The sequence below is a fragment of the Rutidosis leptorrhynchoides genome, chromosome 1, assembly GCF_046630445.1.
Source record: "Rutidosis leptorrhynchoides isolate AG116_Rl617_1_P2 chromosome 1, CSIRO_AGI_Rlap_v1, whole genome shotgun sequence".
Classification (NCBI taxonomy): Eukaryota; Viridiplantae; Streptophyta; class Magnoliopsida; order Asterales; family Asteraceae; genus Rutidosis; species Rutidosis leptorrhynchoides.
This window is the reverse complement of record NC_092333.1, coordinates 708,787,507-708,795,000: the sequence shown is the minus strand read 5'-3', so window position 1 is coordinate 708,795,000 and position 7,494 is coordinate 708,787,507.

Below are 7,494 nucleotides of genomic sequence, written 5' to 3'. Positions count from 1 at the left end.
CCTCTATATGAGACATTTTTCAAAGACTGCATTCATTTTTAAAACAAACCATAACCTTTATTTCATAGATAAAGGTTTTAAAAAGCTTTACGTAGATTATCAAATAATGATAATCTAAAATATCCTGTTTACACACGACCATTACATAATGGTTTACAATACAAATATGTTACAACAAAATAAGTTTCTTGAATGCAGTTTTTACACAATATCATACAAGCATGGACTCCAAATCTCGTCCTTATTTAAGTATGCGACAGCGGAAGCTCTTAATAATCACCTGAGAATAAACATGCTTAAAACGTCAACAAAAATGTTGGTGAGTTATAGGTTTAACCTATATATATCAAATCATAATAATAGACCACAAGATTTCATATTTCAATACACATCCCATACATAGAGATAAAAATCATTCATATGGTGAACACCTGGTAACCGACATTAACAAGATGCATATATAAGAATATCCCCATCATTCCGGGACACCCTTCGGATATGATATAAATTTCGAAGTACTAAAGCATCCGGTACTTTGGATGGGGTTTGTTAGGCCCAATAGATCTATCTTTAGGATTCGCGTCAATTAGGGTGTCTGTTCCCTAATTCTTAGATTACCAGACTTAATAAAAAGGGGCATATTCGATTTCGATAATTCAACCATAGAATGTAGTTTCACGTACTTGTGTCTATTTTGTAAATCATTTATAAAACCTGCATGTATTCTCATCCCAAAAATATTAGATTTTAAAAGTGGGACTATAACTCACTTTCACAGATTTTTACTTCGTCGGGAAGTAAGACTTGGCCACTGGTTGATTCACGAACCTATAACAATATATACATATATATCAAAGTATGTTCAAAATATATTTACAACACTTTTAATATATTTTGATGTTTTAAGTTTATTAAGTCAGCTGTCCTCGTTAGTAACCTACAACTAGTTGTCCACAGTTAGATGTACAGAAATAAATCGATAAATATTATCTTGAATCAATCCACGACCCAGTGTATACGTATCTCAGTATTGATCACAACTCAAACTATATATATTTTGGAATCAACCTCAACCCTGTATAGCTAACTCCAACATTCACATATAGAGTGTCTATGGTTGTTCCGAAATATATATAGATGTGTCGACATGATAGGTCGAAACATTGTATACGTGTCTATGGTATCTCAAGATTACATAATATATAATACAAGTTGATTAAGTTATGGTTGGAATAGATTTGTTACCAATTTTCACGTAGCTAAAATGAGAAAAATTATCCAATCTTGTTTTACCCATAACTTCTTCATTTTAAATCCGTTTTGAGTGAATCAAATTGCTATGGTTTCATATTGAACTCTATTTTATGAATCTAAACAAAAAAAGTATAGGTTTCTAGTCGGAAAAATAAGTTACAAGTCGTTTTTGTAAAGGTAGTCATTTCAGTCGAAAGAACGACGTCTAGATGACCATTTTAGAAAACATACTTCCACTTTGAATTTAACCATAATTTTTGGATATAGTTTCATGTTCATAATAAAAATCATTTTCTCAGAATAACAACTTTTAAATCAAAGTTTATCATAGTTTTTAATTAACTAACCCAAAACAGCCCGCGGTGTTACTACGACGGCGTAAATCCGGTTTTACGGTGTTTTTCGTGTTTCCAGGTTTTAAATCATTAAGTTAGCATATCATATAGATATAGAACATGTGTTTAGTTGATTTTAAAAGTCAAGTTAGAAGGATTAACTTTTGTTTGCGAACAAGTTTAGAATTAACTAAACTATGTTCTAGTGATTACAAGTTTAAACCTTCGAATAAGATAGCTTTATATGTATGAATCGAATGATGTTATGAACATCATTACTACCTTAAGTTCCTTGGATGAACCTACTGGAAAATAGAAAAATGGATCTAGCTTCAATGGATCCTTGGATGGCTCAAAGTTCTTGAAGCAAAATCATGACACGAAAACAAGTTCAAGTAAGATCATCACTTGAAATAAGATTGTTATAGTTATAGAAATTGAACCAAAGTTTGAATATGATTATTACCTTGTATTAGAATGATAACCTACTGTAAGAAACAAAGATTTCTTGAGGTTGGATGATCACCTTACAAGATTGGAAGTGAGCTAGCAAACTTGAAAGTATTCTTGATTTTATGAAACTAGAACTTTTGGAATTTATGAAGAACACTTAGAACTTGAAGATAGAACTTGAGAGAGTTCAATTAGATGAAGAAAATTGAAGAATGAAAGTGTTTGTAGGTGTTTTTGGTCGTTGGTGTATGGATTAGATATAAAGGATATGTAATTTTGTTTTCATGTAAATAAGTCATGAATGATTACTCATATTTTTGTAATCTTATTAGATATTTCATGCTAGTTGCCAAATGATGGTTCCCACATGTGTTAGGTGACTCACATGGGCTGCTAAGAGCTGATAATTGGAGTGTATATACCAATAGTACATACATCTAAAAGCTGTGTATTGTACGAGTACGAATACGGGTGCATACGAGTAGAATTGTTGATGAAACTGAACGAGAATGTAATTGTAAGCATTTTTGTTAAGTAGAAGTATTTTGATAAGTGTATTGAAGTCTTTCAAAAGTGTATAAATACATATTAAAACACTACATGTATATACATTTTAACTGAGTCGTTAAGTCATCGTTAGTCGTTACATGTAAGTGTTGTTTTGAAACCTTTAGGTTAACGATCTTGTTAAATGTTGTTAACCCAATGTTTATAATATCAAAAGAGATTTTAAATTATTATATTATCATGATATTATGATGTACGAATATCTCTTAATATGATATATATACATTAAATGTCGTTACAACGATAAACGTTACATATATGTCTCGTTTCAAAATCATTAAGTTAGTAGTCTTGTTTTTACATATGTAGTTCATTGTTAATATAATTAATGATATGTTTACTTATCATAATATCATGTTAACTATATATATAACCATATATATGTCATCATATAGTTTTTTTTTACAAGTTTTAACGTTCGTGAATCACCGGTCAACTTGGGTGGTCAATTGTCTATATGAAACCTATTTCAATTAATCAAGTCTTAACAAGTTTGATTGCTTAACATGTTGGAAACATTTAATCATGTAAACATCAATCTCAATTAATATATATAAACATGGAAAAGTTCGGGTCACTACAGTACCTACCCGTTAAATAAATTTCGTCCCGAAATTTTAAGCTGTTGAAGGTGTTGACGAATCTTCTGGAAATAGATGCGGGTATTTCTTCTTCATCTGATCTTCACGCTCCCAGGTGAACTCGGGTCCTCTACGAGCATTCCATCGAACCTTAACAATTGGTATCTTGTTTTGCTTAAGTCTTTTAACCTCACGATCCATTATTTCGACGGGTTCTTCGATGAATTGGAGTTTTTCGTTGATTTGGATTTCATCTAACGGAATAGTGAGATCTTCTTTAGCAAAACATTTCTTCAAATTCGAGACGTGGAAAGTGTTATGTACAGTGTTGAGGTAACTCAAGTCGGTAAGCTACTGGTCCGACACGATCAATAATCTTGAATGGTCCAATATACCTTGGATTTAATTTCCCTCGTTTACCAAATCGAACAACGCCTTTCCAAGGTGAAACTTTAAGCATGACCATCTCTCCAATTTCAAATTCTATATCTTTTCTTTTAATGTCAGCGTAGCTCTTTTGTCGACTTTGGGCGGTTTTCAACCGTTGTTGAATTTGGATGATCTTCTCGGTAGTTTCTTGTATAATCTCCGGACCCGTAATCTGTCTATCCCCCACCTCACTCCAACAAATCGGAGACCTGCACTTTCTACCATAAAGTGCTTCAAACGGCGCCATCTCAATGCTTGAATGGTAGCTGTTGTTGTAGGAAAATTCTGCTAACGGTAGATGTCGATCCCAACTGTTTCCGAAATCAATAACACATGCTCGTAGCATGTCTTCAAGCGTTTGTATCGTCCTTTCGCTCTGACCATCAGTTTGTGGATGATAGGCAGTACTCATGTCTAGACGAGTTCCTAATGCTTGCTGTAATGTCTGCCAGAATCTTGAAATAAATCTGCCATCCCTATCAGAGATAATAGAGATTGGTATTCCATGTCTGGAGACGACTTCCTTCAAATACAGTCGTGCTAACTTCTCCATCTTGTCATCTTCTCTTATTGGTAGGAAGTGTGCTGATTTGGTGAGACGATCAACTATTACCCAAATAGTATCAAAACCACTTGCAGTCCTTGGCAATTTAGTGATGAAATCCATGGTAATGTTTTCCCATTTCCATTCCGGGATTTCGGGTTGTTGAAGTAGACCTGATGGTTTCTGATGCTCAGCTTTGACCTTAGAACACGTCAAACATTCTCCTACGTATTTAGCAACATCGGCTTTCATACCCGGCCACCAAAAATGTTTCTTGAGATCCTTGTACATCTTCCCCGTTCCAGGATGTATTGAGTATCTGGTTTTATGAGCTTCTCTAAGTACCATTTCTCTCATATCTCCAAATTTTGGTACCCAAATCCTTTCAGCCCTATACCGGGTTCCGTCTTCCCGAATATTAAGATGCTTCTCCGATCCTTTGGGTATTTCATCCTTTAAATTTCCCTCTTTTAAAACTCCTTGTTGCGCCTCCTTTATTTGAGTAATAATGTTATTATGAATCATTATATTCATAGATTTTACTCGAATGGGTTCTCTATCCTTCCTGCTCAAGGCATCGGCTACCACATTTGCCTTCCCCGGGTGGTAACGAATCTCAAAATCGTAATCATTCAATAATTCAATCCACCTACGCTGCCTCATATTCAGTTGTTTCTGATTAAATATGTGTTGAAGACTTTTGTGGTCGGTATATATAATACTTTTGACCCCATATAAGTAGTGCCTCCAAGTCTTTAATGCAAAAACAACCGCGCCTAATTCCAAATCATGCGTCGTATAATTTTGTTCGTGAATCTTCAATTGTCTAGACGCATAAGCAATCACCTTCGTTCGTTGCATTAATACACAACCGAGACCTTGCTTTGATGCGTCACAATAAATCACAAAATCATCATTCCCTTCAGGCAATGACAATATAGGTGCCGTAGTTAGCTTTTTCTTCAATAACTGAAACGCTTTCTCTTGTTCATCATTCCATTCAAATTTCTTCCCTTTATGCGTTAATGCAGTCAAGGGTTTTGCTATTCTGGAAAAGTCTTGGATGAACCTTCTGTAGTAACCAGCTAGTCCTAAAAACTGGCGTATGTGTTTCGGAGTTTTCGGGGTTTCCCACTTTTCAACAGTTTCTATCTTTGCCGGATCCACCTTAATACCTTCTTTGTTCACTATGTGACCGAGGAATTGAACTTCTTCCAACCAAAATGCACACTTTGAAAACTTAGCGTACAATTCTTCCTTCCTCAATACTTCTAACACCTTTCTCAAATGTTCACCGTGTTCTTGGTCATTCTTTGAGTAAATAAGTATGTCATCAATGAAAACAATGACAAACTTGTCAAGGTATGGTCCACACACTCGGTTCATAAGGTCCATGAGCACAGCTGGTGCATTAGTTAAACCAAACGGCATGACCATAAACTCGTAATGACCGTAACGTGTTCTGAAAGCAGTCTTTGGAATATCATCTTCTTTCACCCGCATTTGATGATACCCGGAACGTAAGTCAATCTTTGAATAAACAGACGAGCCTTGTAGTTGATCAAATAAGTCGTCGATTCTCGGTAGTGGGTAGCGGTTCTTGATGGTAAGTTTGTTCAACTCTCGGTAGTCGATACACAACCTGAATGTACCATCTTTCTTCTTGACAAACAAAACAGGAGCTCCCCACGGTGATGTGCTTGGTCGAATGAAACCACGCTCTAAAAGTTCTTGTAATTGGCTTTGCAGTTCTTTCATCTCGCTGGGTGCGAGTCTGTAAGGAGCACGAGCTATTGGTGCAGCTCCTGGTACAAGATCTATTTGAAATTCAACGGATCGATGTGGGGGTAATCCCGGTAATTCTTTCGGAAATACATCGGGAAATTCTTTTGCAATGGGAACATCATTGATGCTCTTTTCTTCAGTTTGTACTTTCTCGACGTGTGCTAGAACAGCATAGCAACCTTTTCTTATTAGTTTTTGTGCCTTCAAATTACTAATAAGATGTAGCTTCGTGTTGCCCTTTTCTCCGTACACCATTAAGGGTTTTCCTTTTTCTCGTATAATGCGAATTGCATTTTTGTAACAAACGATCTCCACTTTCACTTCTTTCAACCAGTCCATACCGATTATCACATCAAAACTCCCTAACTCTACTGGTATCAAATCAATCTTAAATGTTTCGCTAACCAGTTTAATTTCTCGATTCCGACATATATTATCTACTGAAATTAATTTACCATTTGCTAATTCGAGTAAAAATTTACTATCCAAAGGCGTCAATGGACAACTTAATTTAGCACAAAAATCTCTACTCATATAGCTTCTATCCGCACCCGAATCAAATAAAACGTAAGCAGATTTATTGTCAATAAGAAACGTACCCGTAACAAGCTTCGGGTCTTCCTGTGCCTCTACCGCATTAATATTGAAAACTCTTCCACGGCCTTGTCCATTCGTGTTCTCCTGGTTCGGGCAATTTCTAATAATGTGGCCTGGTTTTCCACATTTATAACAAACTACATTGGCATAACTTGCTCCGACACTACTTGCTCCGCCATTACTCGTTCCGACACCATTTGTTCCTTTCGTTCTATTAACCCCTGGTCCGTAGACCTCACACTTCGCCGCGCTATGACCATTTCTTTTACACTTGTTGCAAAATTTGGTGCAGAACCCCGAGTGATTCTTTTCACACCTTTGGCATAGTTGCTTCTGATTGTTGTTGTTGTTGCGGTTATTATTGTTGTTGGGATGATTGTTGTAGTTGTTGTTGTTGTTGTTGTTGTTGTTGTTGGGCCGTTTGTTGTAGTTGCGATTGATGTTGCGATTGTTGGGATAATTGTTGCGATTATTGTTGTAATTGCTGTTGTTGTTGTATTGGTGATTCTTATCACCGTTTTCCTCCCACTTTCTTTTAACTTGCTTCACATTGGCCTCTTCAGCAGTCTGTTCTTTAATTCTTTCTTCAATCTGGTTCACTAGTTTGTGAGCCATTCTACATGCCTGTTGTATGGAGGCGGGCTCGTGTGAACTTATATCTTCTTGGATTCTTTCCGGTAATCCTTTCACAAACGCGTCGATCTTCTCTTCCTCATCTTCGAATGCTCCCGGACACAATAGGCACAATTCTGTGAATCGTCTTTCGTACGTGGTAATATCAAATCCTTGGGTTCGTAACCCTCTAAGTTCTGTCTTGAGCTTATTGACCTCGGTTCTGGGACGGTACTTCTCGTTCATCAAGTGCTTGAATGCTGACCACGGTAGTGCGTACGCATCATCTTGTCCCACTTGCTCTAGATAGGTATTCCACCATGTTAACGCAGAACCT